This window comes from Ochotona princeps, chromosome 5, assembly GCF_030435755.1.
Source record: "Ochotona princeps isolate mOchPri1 chromosome 5, mOchPri1.hap1, whole genome shotgun sequence".
NCBI lineage: Eukaryota > Metazoa > Chordata > Mammalia > Lagomorpha > Ochotonidae > Ochotona > Ochotona princeps.
In genome coordinates this window covers 41,117,353-41,135,285 of record NC_080836.1, presented here as the reverse complement: position 1 = coordinate 41,135,285, position 17,933 = coordinate 41,117,353, and the positions used below count along the sequence as shown (strand labels likewise).

Below are 17,933 nucleotides of genomic sequence, written 5' to 3'. Positions count from 1 at the left end.
ACCCAAAATATCCACAGTCAAGAATTTCAACAGTCAAGAATCTTCCAAACACAGCTAATTCCATTACTTACCTGTACTCTGTATGCTCTTTTGGCTTAAAAAAAATTTACTTTTGGGGAAAATGATTTTTTCCTTAATGGGATTTTAGTGTTTCATAATCATACTGAACATGCAGACAAAAGAAAAGTAAGGGGTGGTCAAGTCTTAGGAGTGCCTTAAACGCACAGAACTTTCTGGGCCTTTAAAAACTAATCTCTTGATTTTTAGCTGGCATTCTTAAGATGCAGATATATCCCATGTTTTGAAAAAACAAGATAAGGGCAAAAATCATCTCCTTGAGAAGAGCACTATGTTAATAAAGAACATTTCAATAAGATAATCTGCTGCTCTTAAAGCTAATTTAATCTGTAGGTGTCACATTTCATTCTTTATTCAGTACGGGAATATCATTTTCTGATTCTTTCTGGAAAATGAGAAACATGTGATAACGAACCTTTAAAGGTTCAAAGCCTGCACTCTAAAGTTATTGGCAAATATGGGTGTGGAGTAAAATGTGATCTTAAAACCAGGTATTCAACCTATCCAGTCTAACCAGTAGTCGCAGAGAAAAAACTTTGGGAACAGGAAAAACAGCTTTGACCACTTTAAGTGCTAGTCAAATCTCAAATTACAAAATCATCTTATCATTACCACCCTCACACTTCTGGGGTTCATCTTACAATAAGCAACTATATTAAAGATAGAATTTCTGTAATAGCGGATTTCTAAGAGAATGAACCATTTCATTACATTGGAATTGTGCTGTGATGAATCCCAGTATTCTTTGTAGGAATCAAATTTCTAATTTTTGATTGTAATCATTCTAATGTGACCAGTTGTTGATTCAGTTATTTAACAGTTAGAAGGTTCATTAATCTAAGCAGCAGTTACTTGGCTCCTCCATTTCACAGCAGAGAGCTAACTTTCTAACCAAACACACACTCTTCCATGGCAAGCTGTAATCTCCCATTCAGTCTGTATTTCAGCTATGGAGAAAAATTTTTCATTTTCCAAAAACCACTGTGGCATCATGACTCTGCAGTTTTTTTTTCAAAGCCCTACTCATACTTCCCATCTTAGTTCAAGCATTACTGCCTGTAAAATCCGCCCCCCACTTACTTCATGTGAAAACACATGAAGATAACAGCAGTGGTTGCTTTTACATAAGCCAGACAACTACACCATGAGTTACAGGACAGCAGTTGTGTCGACTCATTCTTGTAAAGTGAAGACCTAAAAATCTTATAGCCAGACTAGGACAAACTGCCAAAAGAAGTTTTTACATTATTGCTTACATTCGCATAAAAATTATTTTTTCCTAAAACACAGTATCAAAATGGGACAGTTCTTACACACCAGACCAAGTTGTATGAGGTGGATATGCAGCAGACTAAAAATGAGCTACGTATGAATGATGACTTTTCCTGATACCTTCACAGAACCTGTGACTCATAGGACTGTCTTTTTGGCTTATCTGGGGAAATAAGACCTCTTGCCAACAAGGCTGAAAAAACAAATCTCTTGTACTGGAATAACTCTTACCCAAGACATCTGATCCAGCAGGAAAATGCAAAAAACAAAAATCCCCAAGACTCTACACAATCTGTCTACATCTGCAACATAATTTAAGGTGAAAAAAAAAAGCACTCTAAGTTCTTGCCTAGAAAACATGGATTGTACGATTATATATATTCCTGTGTGCAGGAAGTAGCCAGTCCTTATTGAAGTAAATTTTAAATTTCTGACCAGAATGCTTGGATATAAACCACTGCACTTTGGGTCCTCAATTCCAAGTCCTTGTGTTCAGTAAAAATAATCACCACTAGTCACATGCCCCAGTGTTGATGGCTTCACAGATTACCTCATCTAACTTCATCTTCACCTCAACTCTAAGGATTAAACTATATTCTTGAGGAAATCTGAAGGGGTCAAATCACTACGGTGAAAATCAAACATCACACCCAATTCTTTGGACGCAAGGGCCACTGCTTCTAACTCTTTTTCAAACTCAACGCTACGGAGCTGTTAAATGAAACACTGACCTCAATTCTCAAGCCCAACTGTTCCTTCAGGAAAAAAACTCTAGTTACACCATGTGCCTCCCTCTTTACCCAGTGTACTATTTGAGCTTTGGAATTAAAAAAAAAAAAATCAACCCTACCTCTTCATTCTGGACAGAAACGAGTAGGTGGGAGTAACAGGCAGGGAAAATTAAACTAAAGGAAAAAAAAAGGTTTGCCAAACCTTACTGAATTCACTTCTACTATACACGTCTACTCTCTGAACAATACCACTGATGACCCCCCCAGAGGCCTTCCCCGGGGATTAAAACTGATTTCTGTAGGCAGCGCCAACCACTAAGGGCAGGTTCTACGCTGCTGTGTGTACACACGAATCGCCACTGCGCAGTTTCACCAAAACCCAGCGAGTAGTCTACTACTCGAGCCTTCCATTTTTTTTTCCACTTCTTCCGCCAACAGGTCGGTTTTGGGTCCAAGCCACCACCACCGTGCTGATTCTAAAGGAGACGTGACTGCCTGCGACCCAGGCAGCACCCCCTCAAGCGTCGCGACGTTCAAGCGCCGCGGCTCTCAGCAGGGCAGTGAGGGGGCTCCCCAAAGCCCCCCTCGATTTGAGGCCGCCGAGCCCCGACCCTGCGCCGCCTCCGACTCGGGCTCGCCATTTAATCTCTCTCGGGACATCCTATGCGGGGCTCCACCGCACCCGCGGGACCCCCGGCCTCCCGCACCCGCCAGGCCCGAGCTGGATTCAGGCCCTTCCCCTCCACCCGGCCATCACGAAGACGTACAGTCGGCCCCTTCTTCACCCGACACAAACTCTCGCACCGGTCAGGGAAGCCCGCGCCCGCTCCCTTCCGTCCCCGCGGGCCCCGATGCTCCTCCGGCGCCCCAGTCGGGCGAGCCAGCGGCCCGTCACGTCCCCGGGCCGGAGAGGCATTTCCTCCCCTCCCCCACCAGCACCCCAGGACGGGGAAGCCCGAGTCCCCGCAATGTATTACCTCAGCTCCGGAGCCGGCGCTGACCAGGGCGCGTCGCGCTCACAGCGATCCCGCCGCCGCGTCCCGCCTCGCCGTCGGAGGCCTCTCTGACTGGGGGTGGCGAGGGGGGTGGGGGCGGAGAGCAGTCCGCAGCGAAGCACAATGGCGCCCGGCCCTTTCCAGGATCCGGCGCACAAGCAGCCGCCACCGTTAAGTGCCCCTCCCTTCCCCTCCTCCCTCGACTTCCCGGACCTCTCCGGCTTCTCGCGAGAGGAGTGGCGCTGCGGGACTCCGAGAGCTGCGAGCGGGCTCGACGTGCCCCACCGCGGGGTGGTGCTCTGACTGCGGCAGCCGTTGAAGGGCTGCCCCCCGGGAGGCAGCGAGGCGCCACTGGTAAGCGGCGGCGGCTGGTCGGCCGGCTTGCTGGCGGCGGGGCCGGCTAGGGTGCGGGTGCCGGGACCGGGCTCCGGAGGCCCGGCCCTGGTTGGTCATCCGTGTCCGGCTTGGCGTGAGGGCTCCGAGCCAGCCCGGTTGCTCTCAGGGGCGGCTCCCCACCCACGGACTCTGGCCCCGCATCACCACTAACCGGGCCCCAAGCCCAAAATACCGCCCAGCCCCCTCCCCCCGGCTTTTTTTTTTTTTTTTCTTTGCGCTTAGTAAGTGGCGCAGCGAGTGTTGAATCAAGCCCTCCTCTTTTCGACCTCCCCTCCTCCCGGCTAGCGCCCTGCCCTGCCCGCCCTAGTAGTAGGTTTGCCTGCAGGTCTTTCCCTGCCAGGGTAGCCAACCTTGTGGCAACGAAGTCTTGGTGTTTGGGGTACAGTCATGTCTCTCAGAATTGTGGTGTTAACCTTGGGTAGCGTATGGAAATTCATCTGTCTAGAGAAAGGTGAATATGAGATGGGACTTTCCACAAACTAAGTGTGGTAAACTAAGATATTAATGAGTACTAATAAATAAAAAGGAGTAGGTTAGAGGAAATAGGCGCCATGTAAGTGGGTTTGGAATAATGTATCAAAGTTATTGAACAGTAAATATCCGTTGTTGAAACTTGGACGCATACTGAAGACACTTGATTTTAAGTGACCTATTTTGTTAAGTAATGAAAAGCAATCCATTGGGTCCAGATAATTGCAGGAATTGAAATGTAGGATTTATGTGTTGATCTGAAGGGAGTGGAGGGTCCATCACGGTCATTCCATTTCACACTGGCTTGGGTACACACCCTACCCATGCTTTATTATGAAAAATTGTAAAACGCTGGACATTTTAAAGATTTAAGATTTACTATTTAAATCGCTTCTCCACCTTTTGGCTAAGATCAAGTGTAGATTTACTATTTATGGTCTGGCACGGCAGCCTGGTGGCTAAAGTCCTCGCCTTGCACACCTGGGATCTCATATGGGCACTGGTTCTAATCCAGGCATCCCCGTTTCCCCGTCCAGCTTCCTGATTGTGGCCTGGAAAAGCAGTCGAGGATGGCCCAAAGCCTTGGGACCTTGCACCCACATGGGAGACCCAGAGGAGGCTCTGGGCTTCTGGCTTCGGGTCAACTCAGCTCTGGCCATTGCGGCTGCTTGGGGAATGAACCAAAAGACATAAGATCTTCCTCTCTGTCTCTCCTCTTGTTTGTACATCTGACTTTCTAATAGAAATAAAATAAACCTCAAGAAGATTTGCTATTTAAAATTGACACACTAGTGCCAGTCCAATTTGTAGAGTATGAAATGATGATTGTTTCTTTATTGAGATAAAATGAACATGGATTAGTTTTGAGGGCATTCATTTGTTCTTTTTTTTTTCTTTTTTCATTTTATGACACAGTTTCATAGGCTCTGGGATTCCCCCAATTAATTTGTTCTTTAAAGAAAAATATATTTTAATGTATTTGAGTAACCCTGTAGGATTAAGGTAGCCATATATTTGTATGCCGGTGGGTGTTTTGAAGAACCAAACTACATAAGTTCAAATCCCAGTCCTACTATTACTACTTTTGTTATCTTGAGCGATTCCTTAACTTTACCACCTACTTTGCTTGTGTAAACTGAGCTAATAATAGTACTGTAAGGTTGTTGAGGGTATTAAATAAGATACTGCATGTGTTCCTGGAACATAGCAAACATTCCATAATTATTAGCTATTGCAGTCCATGTCTTGTCTCTTATGGGAGCTTTGTATTACAGAGGTCCCTTAATTTTATTTTCAGTTTCATTCTAGGCTAAGGGGAATGACTGCATCATTCTCCTGGCAGTGGAAACTTCTTTCTAGAACCCCCAAACCTGGCATAGATGTGTGCAGATGATCCAGCCAAGACAGTATCATCAGAGATGAGTGTAGCTTTGGTCTCCTGTGCAGAGCAGAACTTAGGGCTGTTAGTTTCTACTGTCAGTAGTATAAAGACTCCAGATGAATGGGACTGCTCTTCTTGTTAAATGCCACCCCATTTTTCTCTCTCTAGATTATTTTCTAAAGATTGATTTATTGATTGATTTAAAAGGTGGAGCAACAGAAAGAATGAGAAACAGATCTTCCCTGCTGGTTCATTCCCCAAATGTCCACAGTAGTCTGGGCTGAACCGGGCCAATGTCTGAGCCCGGAACTTCATCCTGATACCCCACATGGGTGACCTGGGCATGAATACTTGAGCTATCTGCTGTTGCCTTCTCAGGCACATTGATAGAAAGCTGAATCAAAAAGTGAGCAGCTGGGGTGCTCTGCTTGGCTACTCTGTTATCGGATGCCTGCATAACAAGAGACAGTTTAGTTCACTGTGCCACAGCACACTCCCCCAGTTTTTACTCCTTTACAGTGACTTTTTAAAAATTATTTTATGTATTCTCCATGATTTGGCTTTTTAAGTAGTTATCATTGCCAAAAAGTCATTATTGTGGGGCAGGCGTTGTTGCCCAGCACGTTAAGCCCACCATATGCAATGCTGGCAGCCCAAATGAACACCAGTACAGAAACTCCACTTTTGATCCAGAATCCTGCAAGTGCATCTGGGAGAGCAGCAGAAGGTGGTCTAAGTGCTTGTGTCCCTGCACCCACATAGGGAACCCATGCAGCATGCAGGGGTCAGGCCCTGCCCTTTGCAGACAGCTAAAGAGTGAACCTGTGAGGAAATGACCTCCTTCTCTCTCAGTTCTCTCTCTCTAATTCTAGTTTTCAAAAGTTAAGTAAACATCTTAAAAACATATATATAATTATTGAGATTTTTCTTCCTTCAGTGGCATTTTTCCAAGAATTGTGGCTGCAGATGGATATAATGGTGACCATATTTTCTGAAATAAAAATTAGTACAAAATGATTTGGGAAGCAAGTATCTGAGTCTGAACTATGGCAAGCAATTTAGACCTCATGGCTGCCTTGTATGCCGAGTTCCTCCACTTAACCATCCTTTGTTAAACTTTTTATTCTTTGTGGCTGACTCTGAAGTTCCTTTCTGTGTCCAAATATTCTTGTTCATTTGCTAGTTTCGACTCTCGAACATGGCTTTGTCTCTAAATTAGGGTCTGCCTGACTGTTGCTAGTTTTCCTCCTCATTCTTTATAAACTTGCTTGCCATTTATAACTCTTTACTCTTTCAATAAAGTGTTTTCTCATGTACCTGATAGCTCAGAATTCTCTTCCAGATAATGAATTTCGAAGTTCTTATTTCCCCCCCTTTTAATCATTATTTTGAAGAGAGATGATTGTTATTAGCGTTTTGCAAATGTTATCATTTCCAAGTGCTGGTTATTTCTTAAACTTTGGAAATATTCTGGGCCTGCTTAATGCCATGTTTCTGTTAATCTACGAGAGACCCAGCATTGTTAGCTATTTTATTTATTTATTTTTTTAAGATATGTGAAGAAGTTGACTCTGGGAGGCCGTGCCACCTCCACTGGGCCTAGAGCCTAGAACCGAGTGCCTACTGGAAGACAGACGACCTTGGGGGCCACACAAGGTGGTGGTGGGGAACACTGTGGATAGCCCTGGGAAGAGGGTTTGGGGATTCTTGGGAGTAGGGCCACTGAGGGAGTGCTCCACAGGTGTGGAATGACTGACTGCTGGGGCCTTCCAAGGTAAATTTACTTGCAGATAAAGGAGGTGGTTTAGAGAGCAGGTGATTTAGAGAGGGGAAACCAGAAGACATGTCTAGGTCAGACTGATGCACATGCCCATGTTGTGGTACTGGGCTGGACTTGGTAGCATTGCCCACCAAGCACCAGCACACATGAAAGCTAGAGCTGGGGGCCTGCCTGGCAGGGCTAGACCACAGTACCCGCCAGTAAGTGTCAGGGCAGGAGAAGGATCATACTAGACTTGGCCATGACACCAACTGGCACATGAGAGAACCAGGTCTGGGGGTGGATATTTTAGGAGGTATGTGGCTTGGTTTGTATGAGAACTGGGGGTAGTGATGGGCCAAGCTAAGCATGACTACAGAACTCACTGACACTCAAATGAACTGTGGTTGGGAGTAGGCTGGACTGGTCCAGGCTATAGCGCACACAGGCACACCCAAGAATCAGGTCTCAGGATGGGTTGGACCACAGCACCCTCAGCACATGTGAGGGTTCCCACTGGTGAGCACAAGAGCTGGGGATAGGGTGGACCAGGAGGAACATAACTGCAACACCTATTGGCATCTGATGGGCTGGGTCCTAGGGTAGGCTGGAATGGGCAGGGCCCTAGCACCTGCTGGCATCCAAGAGAGCCAGAGTGAGTGTGGAATGGGTTGGACTAGGTTGCAGCATTTGCTGCTCCACACAACAGCTGGGACTGGGAGTGGACCAGGCAGGACTGGGTTGTAGCACCCTCTGGTAAAAGCTGGAATGGATGTATGCTGGTCATGTAGTACCTGCCAGTGAATGCTGGACCTGGAGGCAGGTCAGGTCAGGCTGCACTAAGCACCCATCAGCCTGTGTAGGAGATCCAGAACTGGTAGTGGTCTGATAGGGGAACTTGTGGAACTCCCCTATTAGCTGTAGCTCCCACTGGTAAGCCAAGGCTGGGGGTAGTCCAGGCCTGGCCAGGTTACAGTACCCATTGGCATACATGTGGGTTAGGTCTGGGGCAGGCTGGGCTGAGCCAGTCTGCCACACCCATTGGCAGGTGCTAGAGCCAGGACAGGGTGCAGGCTGAGCTGGGTTGGGCAACAACTGCCACTGGTTCACATGAGGGCTGGAACTGGGGAGCTGGCTAGGCTGGGTTAGACTATGGCACCCACCAGCATGAGCAGGACTGGGGACAGGCTGGACTGCTGAATGCCTAGCTGAAACAGGCCATGTCAGACTGGGTCACAGCACCCACCAGCACACACAAGACCGAGGGCTGGGGGTAAACCTCTTAAGGGAACTTCAGGGATTCACCTGTTAGGCCACTGCTCCCACTGGTAAATGTAAGAGCTGGGGCTGGGGGAAAACTGGGGCAGAGCTGCAACACCCATCAGCCAACATGTGAATTGGGTTTGTAGGAGAGCGGGGCTAAGCTAGGCTGCCACATCTGCTGGCACATACAAGAGACAGAATAATTGTAGGCCAGCTGGGCTTTGCCATAGGATCCACCAGCAAGTGCTGGGAGTGCAAGTCTTGTCAAACTGCAGTACCCCTGGCAAGTGCAAAATCCAGGGCTGGGAGTGGGCCTAGTAGGGGGAACTGTGGGCACTTCTCTTCTGGGCTTCAGCTCCCACTAGTGAGCATGAGAGCCAAGGCTGGGAGTGGGCTGGGCTGAATAAGGCAGCAGCCCCATTGGCATATGTGTGGGCTGGGTCTGAGGGTGGGTAGGACTGAGCTAAGCTGCAGCACCTATGAGTGTGTACAAGAGCCAGATGGGATGTTGGATGGGCCACAGTAGACTGCTACACATGCCTGCATGTGCAGGAACTGGGACTGGGGGTGGTCCTGTTGGGGTTGTTGGAAGTCACTCTGACTAGGCTGTAGCACCTGCTGGTATGTGTAAGGGCTGTGTTTGTGGCAGGCTGGGTTGGGCTAGGCTGCAACACCCATTGGTTTGCATGGGAGGTAAGACTGGAAACAGAACTGGCCATGGCAGATACATTCATGCATAGGCTGATGTGGGTGTGTTGTGGGTGACAGACTGAGCCAAACCCTACACTAGCTGGCACACATGAGTCAGCTGTGGCATTACCCCAGGAGAGGTTTCTTGGGGTTCTACCCAACTAGTCTGCTAGATTCAAACTCCAACCATTGGGAAAATCAAGATATGTGGTCCAACCCTGGAGTGCATGTACTGGGACTGAGCCTCCTCAGTTGTGATGCCTGTGCAGTGGACAACATACCCAAATGTACATGGGGGTCAAACAGCCAGATCTTCCAGGCCAGCAGAGGAAGCTAAGTGCCATGTCAGAGGATGGGAAGCAGAAAAGGGTGAACATCTCTCCTGGCCCAGCTTTGGCAGCAAGGGTCTGGATGTGTGGATGCACTGAGGTGGACTTTGTCAATCAATAGACCTTGGAAATATTTTTTCAACCCTGGGGCAATAAAACCAACATCTCAGAACTATCAGAACTATTCAAAGAACACCCTCAGAACATTCTTCCCCATGTCAGGGTCTCTCAGATGACGTCAAATAACCATATTGCATCCCCAGGTGCTGATGTAGTTTGACAGCAAAGAGTGGCCCTCTCTTATTCCCCCCTCTGCAGATACAAGAGAAAAAGGAAAAAAAAGTGGAAACATTTGTCCCACTCTTCATTCTCCATATCTCTACCCTTCTCACCCTAATCAGAGGCCCATATGGGCATACATCCTTCTCAAGTGTGTAAACAACATTAAAAATAAATTAATTAATTTTAAAAAAGAAACAAAGGAGTGAATAAAATCAGTTTGCTTGACAAGGAAAAAAATGCATAAAAATCTTTGCCTTAAATCCTTGACAGAATGCATACCTTCTACGTGTAAAATATTATAACCCTGACCTGGTGCTTTATAAATTGTTCTCCATATTAAGTTTTATTGACAGGTACTGTAGTTAATACATGAACATCCAAAACGTTCCATTGACTTTTGCTGTGATTGCTTTCAATACCCAAAGCAAGTAGCTACATGTAGATAAAAAGCACATGAAGAGACACCACTTGAACTTCAGCTTACAGTCGAGATTTCACTACAAAAATCTTCCCTGCCCTTAGTTGCTTCAGAACATCTGACCCAGACAGGAAACAGCTGGGAGTTGGTTGTACACTTTTACACCTTTTTTGTTTGTTTGAGAAGTAGTGAGACACACACATGTAGATAGAAATCAAGATAGCTCTCATCTGCTTGTTCACTCTCCAAATGCTCACAGCAGCTGGGATTGGGCCAGGGTCACAGCCAAGAGTCAGGAATACAATCTAGGTTTCTCACGTGGATGACAAGAGCACAATTGCTTGAACCATTATCACAGTCTCCCAGGATCTGCATTAGCAAACTCAAATCAAGAACCAGAGCTGGGAATTGAACCCAGGCTCTCTGATGTGTGATGAGAGCATCTTTACTAAGGTCTTAACTGCTGCACCTCCCCTGATGCTACATTCTTGAAATAGAATTTCTTCTCTGGGAAACTTTTTTTTAATTTAATTTTTTTTTTTTTTTTTGTGGCTGAAGACCCACTGAATAAGGCCCATTCATGTTAAATCTCACTTCACCTAACTTCAGCCACATCCGGACTGGTGGTGTTGCCCAAGAAGTAAGTTGCTGCTTATGAGGCCTGTGTTTGAGTCATAGCTACTCTGCTTCCTACCAACGTTCCAGGGAGGTGGCTGATGATTTAAGCGTTTCAGTTTCTGTCAGCCACCAGGGGAAACCCAGATAGAATTCCAGGCCTCTGACTTAAGCCTGAGCCAACTCTGGCTGTTGCTGGCATTTGGGGAGTGAACCAGGAGGTGAAAGATCTCTCCCTGTTTTCTCTGTCACTCCGTCTTAACAGCAAATAAACAAACATGAAAGAGGTGGGGTAGGGAAAGAGCCACAGTATGATACCTTCCCAGCAACGCTTCCGTTGGTGTTGATTGAATTACTGGGTTCTATGGCCTTGCCAAGGTAACAGATGAAATTCATCATTGTAATCTATGGTTGCTGGCACCCTAAAACAGGCAGTTGAACAGTTACAACAGAGTTTATATGACACAGAAAACTTGGAATATTTAGCATCTGCTCCTTCACAGAAAGTTTGCTTAACTGAGCTATAAACCACAAATTCAGATTGAACTGTTCTGTTTCTATACCATCTAGCCTAGTCATGTGCTCTTATGTATATGTATAAATATATACACATATATGCACACCCAGACTTCAGAATGATAATAATCAAGGACTTTTTTCAAACTAGAAGCTGAAGATACTGGTGTAAATTCCTTCAACATTTCTTCTTGCAAACTTGGTTGTGACTTTCTTAAAATATTTGTTTTAACTTGTATTTTATAAAATGATATATTTGTGATTATATCATATAACTACTTTAATATAGGCCTCTTCTTGTCCCTTTATGTTCATTTTCTTTTTTCTCCCCCTTTATTTTTCTCTTTAATTTGGCTTCACAGACATCCTTTGCATCTGATATTGCAAATGACCGTGTATGTCTCCGCCTTTATATCTGTATGGTCACACAATATTAAAAATGGTCATGTTTGTGTATATTATACGTATGTAAGCAGACATTGTTTCTTTATCACTTATTTATAGAGCAGAATCAAATTTAAATATATGTCTTCTTTTTTCTTTATTCCATAGTACCTCTTCTCTGAATCCCCGTTTTTAAAATTGTTTATTTTTTCTTTTACATTTATAATAGATATTACCACTGTGCTACCCTCACAGTGGTTCAGGTGTTTTGGCATCTAGTATTTTTTTTTAAGAAGAAAAGATTTATGCATTTTTTTATTTGAAGGGCAGGTTTACAGAGAGAAGGAGAGAGAGATGGTCTGCTCTCTGCTGGTTCACTTCCCAAATGGCCCCAGTGGCTACAGATGAGCTGATCTGAAGCCAGGAGCCAGGAGCTTCTTCCAGGTTTCCCATGTGGATTCAGAGGCCCAAGGACTTGAGCCATCTGTTGCTGCTTTCCCAGGTCTTATGCAGGGAGCTGGATTGGAAATAGAACAGCTGGCACCCAACTGGCATGGGATTTAGCCTACACCAGTCCCTGCATCTAGTATCATTTGCCATAAAATGGTTTATATGACAAAGTCCAAGTATAATTTGCTGTGTAACTAATGTGTTTGCAGTTTAGCTTAAAAAGCATTGCATACCCCTGGATTTTTTCATGTCATATTCTGCATTTTCAGATTCCTTTAATTAACCCCAGTCAATCTCCTATGTTTGAGAAAAAACTGAATTTTAAAAATCTGATTAAAATAGTAAGGTCCAGTTTTAATTTTTACTCAATAGAGACCTAGGTGCCAATATCATAGTATTTTCATCTTTTAACACTGATTTGCATGTCTGTCTCCTGTCTATTCAGATGTGAAGAATGATAGCTGCTGTTGTTTCCTTCGAAATCATCCAGTATGTTTAACTGGTTTTGCCTTATACAGTGCATCTTATTCTACCAGCCTGCCCGGAGATGATGCTTGTTTTTCCTACTGTTCTTATTTTCCTTATTCAGCAGTTTGTTAAAACAACTAAATATATTTTATTTATTTAACAATTTTCACTTGTACTTTTATACATTATAATTTTGCCAAACTTGCATACATACACACAGACTTCCTATTATTTCTTAAATAACCCTGTTTCCTGTCCTAGAGTAAAATGTAGCATGCTATATGTAGCTATAGCCGTTCTTATTTGTTTTAAAGATGCATCTACTTTATTTTTTTTTCAAGATTTATGTATTTTTTATTGGAAAGACAGATGTACAGAGAGGAGGAGAGACAGAGAGGAAGATCTTCCGTCCAATGGTTCACTCCCCAAGCAGCCACAAAGGCTGGAGCTGAGCCAGTCCGAAGCCAGGAGCCTCTTCTAGGTCTCCAAGGGGTGCAAGGTCCCAAAGCTTTGGGCCGTCCTCAACTCCTTTCCCAGGCCACAAGCTGGGTGGGAAATGGAGCCGCTGGGATTAGAACTGGCCCCCATATGGGATCCTGGCAAATTCAAGGTGAGGACTTTAACCACTGTGCTATCACACTGGGCCCGGGATGTATCTACTTTAAAAGATGTTATTTGAAAGGCAAAGTGTCAGAGAAGAGAGATCCTGTTTGCTCCCCAAATCTCCACAACAGCCTGGGCTGTGTCAGGCCAAAGCCAGGGAGCCCAGAACTGTCCCCGGGTCTCCCACATGGGTGGCAGAGGCTCAAACACTTTGGGCCATAATCCACTGCCTTCCCAGTTAAAGGCAGGTAGATTGGAAGTGGAGCAGCAGAATTGGAACTAACACTCAAGATATGGCATGCCACCATTATATGCAGTAGCTTAAGCTGCTACAGCATAACTCTATCCCTAACGTGTCACTTCTTTTGACAAGTATGCCATTTCACCATGGATATTACACTGGTGGGAAAAAAAAAACCTCTGGATTTTTTTCCATTATAACATCCCATAATGGAATGGGTTGCTGACATACCTTAAATGTTTAGTTTGTATTTAATGTTTAAAAGTCTTAGATTTAGTGTAGCACATAAGCATGGTAGTGTTGGTGGTAATTGACATTTTTGTGGTTTGAATACTGTTCTCTTCTAAACATGTACTTCTAAAAATATTTTAACTTAGTTATTAAAAGATTTTTTCATTTGTTTATATAGATTAATTTTAGCCAACTGTGAGGAAAAACTGTCTTCGGAAAAATTTTTCTTGGGAAAGTGTTTTGCTGTTTTTAAGTCCACTTACTATGGGGTTTTTCTGGGCTTATGTTCTTGTCAAATAGTTGCTTGAACTGATAAGTTTGAGCATGTATTTGCATACCAGGATCCTAGAATATGAATGAAAATATGAGCAAATCATGAATATTTATTCTGTGTTATACCAATTAATAATTTTCTAGAAATACTGGTACCTCTTTTTTTGCTAGGATTTACTTTCTCAGGTTAATAACAATCTCAGGTTAATACCTATTTTTTCTGACAATAATCTTATTATTACTGGTAATAATAGATATTGATAGAGAAGTTGTAAAAGGAAATTATTTTTGTGAAGTTGTGTATCAAGGATTTTAATGGTATTTATTAATAATCATTAACCTGAATAAATAAAGCACCAATCTTACTGTAGCATTAAAAGTCTAGTCAGGCAGTACAGAATTGTTTCTAGAAGGTTTTGGGAGAAAGTTTTTCAGTTCTGTTTTAAAAATCCTTAATAATGTCCAGAAATGAAAACTGGTAATGTTTAGTCTTACCTAGGGGTGAAAAAAGCTTCAGAGAAACAGTTGGCAGTACTTTATTAAGAGAGAAATGTACAGAAACAACTAAAAGTACTGCATTTTTCTAAATCAGAATATGAGAAAAGCAGCTCTCAGGCATTGAGTAGACATACTACATATTCCTTATTTAGAAAAACAAAAGTTTTCCTAAATAAGGAATGAATTTTCAATCAGCAGCTAGCAAGAAATTTATTTCATTTAAGCAAAGTTAGGTTATTTTGTAGTGTTCTTTATTCAAGAAAGGAATGCATGATATAAAATAATAGCATTGTAATACTTAATTGTTAAGTTATTAACATGATGAAGATGAGCAAAGAAAAAAGTGTTTAAGTAGACTACAAACTAGAATGAGACTTGTCTAAAGTTTTAGCCTTGGCAAATTGTATTTATAGGGAACCATGTAATAATTCAGTGCATGTATACAACCTGTAATGTCCAATCAGCATTTAACGTGTCTTTATTGTGGGAACATTCAAAATCCTTCTGTATTGTTTTTTCATTGAGAAATACCTATTCTAACATTTTAAAAAATAATAGGAATATGTGGTTCTGTTCTTGAGGACTGAGTCGTGAGGATGTGTAACTTATGTTTTACAAATAAAAGTAATTATTAACTTTATGAATTCATGGTGTGCTAAATTCAGTATACTTCTTTTTTTTAAATACAGGGAAAAAGAGAAACATTCTCTTACTACCACCCTACAGTTAGGGCTATCGTAGCCATTTGGCAGTGAACCTGTAGATTGCGGTTCTTTACAAAAGGAAAGAACTGTCTCTGTGTGTCTCTTTCTCATGCTTTGCCTTTCAAATAAATAAATGAACAATTGTTTAAAAAGGGAACAAGCAATGCTGGAGCAAGTAGAAATTGACCTACAAAGAATGAAGTTGAATCCTTGACTTACACCATGTCAAAAATTAACTAACACGGATTAAAGACCTACATGTAAGTACCACAGCTATAAAACTCTTTGAGGAAAATGTATAAATCTCCCTGACCTTGAATTCAGCTTTTTTTTTCTTTTCTTTTCTTTTTTTAGATACGACAACTTCAAGTATAAGTAATCAAAGAAAACTGGTGTTGTAAACTCTAATGGTGTAGACCCTAATATCTTGATTAAGGCAGTGTCTGCAGGCATTTCTTACTGTGAAAGCCCAAGTTTTCCCATTCTTTGGAAGGCAGTCTAGATGCAGCCCATTTCAAAGGCAAAAAGAGGGGTTAAGAGGGCTCAGTTAAGCCTCATCTCCTGAAAGAGATAGCTCCTTCTTATGTTACATATATTATTTTAAAAATTAGACTCACTTATTTTTATTTTTGTATTTGTATCAGTATGGACTTATATAAATTTATTTTATACTTTGGGTGATAATAATATAATATACTATTATTTCTTTTGTCACTCAAATTGTTACGCCGTTGACCACTTGGAGTCCTTCCTGTAGATTTCCACGGCCCCGTAAATGACCTCACTTTGGCTTTTTGAGCATGTTCTTGCTTTCCAGTATCACACAAGGCTTCTTTTTCTGTCCTTTTTTTTCTACTTTAACCCCATAATCAGCTATTTATTCAAGGATCCTTTGTTTCCTTTATTACAGAATAATGTTTAGAAAGCAAAATCTGAGCAGTGGTTGGTTCATTGTATTTTCCTCCTTTATGTAAGCCTCAAGATATCACAAAATAAAAAAGTTTTAAAAATTAAAAGGGGAAACTGTGAGATTCCATTTGTTATCCTTAAGTTGCACTGTTAAGCATTAAACTGTTGTCTATTATTAAAATTTGTAGATATTTATCCTTTCTAAATAAAAATTATTTTTAAATTTCAATTGTTATTGGAAGTTATTAACAGAATTGCACTGTGTCCTTAATAGTACCTTTTTCTATTTTGTCTGTGACATTTACCTTAGGATGGAAACACCTCTCATGTTTTCTTCTTCATATGAAAAGCATAGAGGCCTATGATTAAACTCAAAAAACTTTACGTAACAAAACTAACCAGTAAGCAGTCTGGTTTAATGTGCATGCGTAAAAGGGCATTACAGAGGCATAAATGAAGCAGATCTGTTATGACTCTTAGGCAATGATAGCTCTACCCTCAAATTCCACTTTAGTGAATAAACATGATGTAAACAGCATGGCCTGTTTGACAGGAAATTTTGATTATGAACTTGAAGCATGTGTTATGGGAGGCTTTAAAAATACTGCTTTGATCTGTGATGTAAGGTTACTGCTGAACCAGGTGATTCTGTTCTTTCTGTTCTATATCATAGAATCATTGTAAAAGAATTCTTTCATCATATAAGAATGAATACTTTATACAAAAAAAAAAAAATACAGCTTGCTTTAAGTTTTAGTGACACTTAAGAGCATATCACCAAATAACACAAAGGAGAAAATGAGTAAAAGCAGTTACAGTGGTCCCATTTTTTCTTAAAATGAAAGACTATATACATGTTTATACATGCCTAGGAGATTTCTCAGTCACTGTCCATTTGAAGGTTGCTAACTTGTGTGTCATGGAGTAAGTGTAGTTGAATAACGTGCAGCCACCATTTTGTCGGGTTAAATGAACCAGGGCAAACAGTGTCAGAGTATTGGCACATAATTGTAGTTACTGTTACTGAAACATTTATCTCAGGTGTTCATGTTATGCAAGAGAGTGAGTATGAGTCCTAGATTGTGGTGCAAAATACATTCTTTATCTTTGGTCTGGGTCAAAAAGAATATCTGAAAAATATGATTCTATAATCAGAGATCAAAAACCCTTCAAAGTGAATTTCTCAAGAGAAGAGAGATATGGATGGAAGTGGGAGTAATCGGAGGGTTGAGGTGGTTGGAGATTTGGAGACCTTAACTTCTTTGATACCCTGTTCTTGTCGCACGAGCAGTATAGATAAACTAGTTTACAGAATGTTGCAAAGTTGTTGTCATTTAATTTGCAGCTTCTAAAACACAGTTCTATCTGATGTTCTCTACCGTGTTGTCTTCTGGAGCCTCACCTCAACTCTTCCCATTACTCTGCTGCTTTAGCTTTATTTTTGGGCCTTAGCTAACTGCTAACTCTGTTACTGGAAACGTTATATGGTGTACAGCTTGTGGGCCATACCAATTTTGTGATATCTTCCCTCCTATCAAAAAACTCTCACTTCTGAAATGCACCTTGTCCCAAGTATTTCAGATAGAGAATAATAGACTTTTAAGTTTATTAATGTCTTGCCTCTCCTGTTGTTGGTGAATTGTTTGTAGTCAATTGTATTTTCTTTTAAGTAATTCTCTCTCTCTCTCTCTCTCTCGCTCGCTCTCGCTCTCTCTCGCTCCCTTCCTCCCTCCCTCTATTTTTTTCTTTCTCTGGTCAGTTTATTTTCTTTTAAGTAATTCTCTCTCTCTCTCTCTCTCTCTTTCTACATATATATATATATGTGTGCGTATATACACACACACACACACACACACACACACATGCATATACATTTCAAAGATCTATTTACTTTCATTGGAAAATCAGATCTACAGAGAAGGAGCTACAGAGAGAAAGATCTTCCATCCTCTGATTCACTCCTTAAGTGAGCACAA

General features: G+C 42.3%; 2 protein-coding genes across 20 annotated transcripts in view; one reads left to right on the top strand and one right to left on the bottom strand.

Annotated features, from left to right (window-relative positions):
* MARCHF7 (membrane associated ring-CH-type finger 7) overlaps window positions 1–3,245 on the bottom strand; it is a 39,574-nt gene extending 36,329 nt beyond the window's left edge. For 3 of the 6 annotated variants that reach the window (XR_009245447.1, XM_058664542.1, XM_058664544.1), the window contains exon 1: window positions 3,059–3,244. The gene's annotated coding sequence lies outside the window, so the exon portion shown is untranslated. Of the gene's footprint in view, window positions 1–3,058 lie in introns of all 6 variants that reach the window. The other 3 variants (XM_004577136.3, XM_058664543.1, XR_009245448.1) reach the window with 2 other exon arrangements.
* A 66-nt stretch (window positions 3,246–3,311) lies between these two features.
* The window catches only part of BAZ2B (bromodomain adjacent to zinc finger domain 2B), a 360,709-nt gene continuing 346,087 nt past the window's right edge, over window positions 3,312–17,933 (top strand). For all 14 annotated transcript variants that reach the window (XM_058664534.1, XM_058664527.1, XM_058664536.1 and 11 more), the window contains exon 1: window positions 3,312–3,430. The gene's annotated coding sequence lies outside the window, so the exon portion shown is untranslated. The remainder of the gene's footprint in view (window positions 3,431–17,933) is intronic.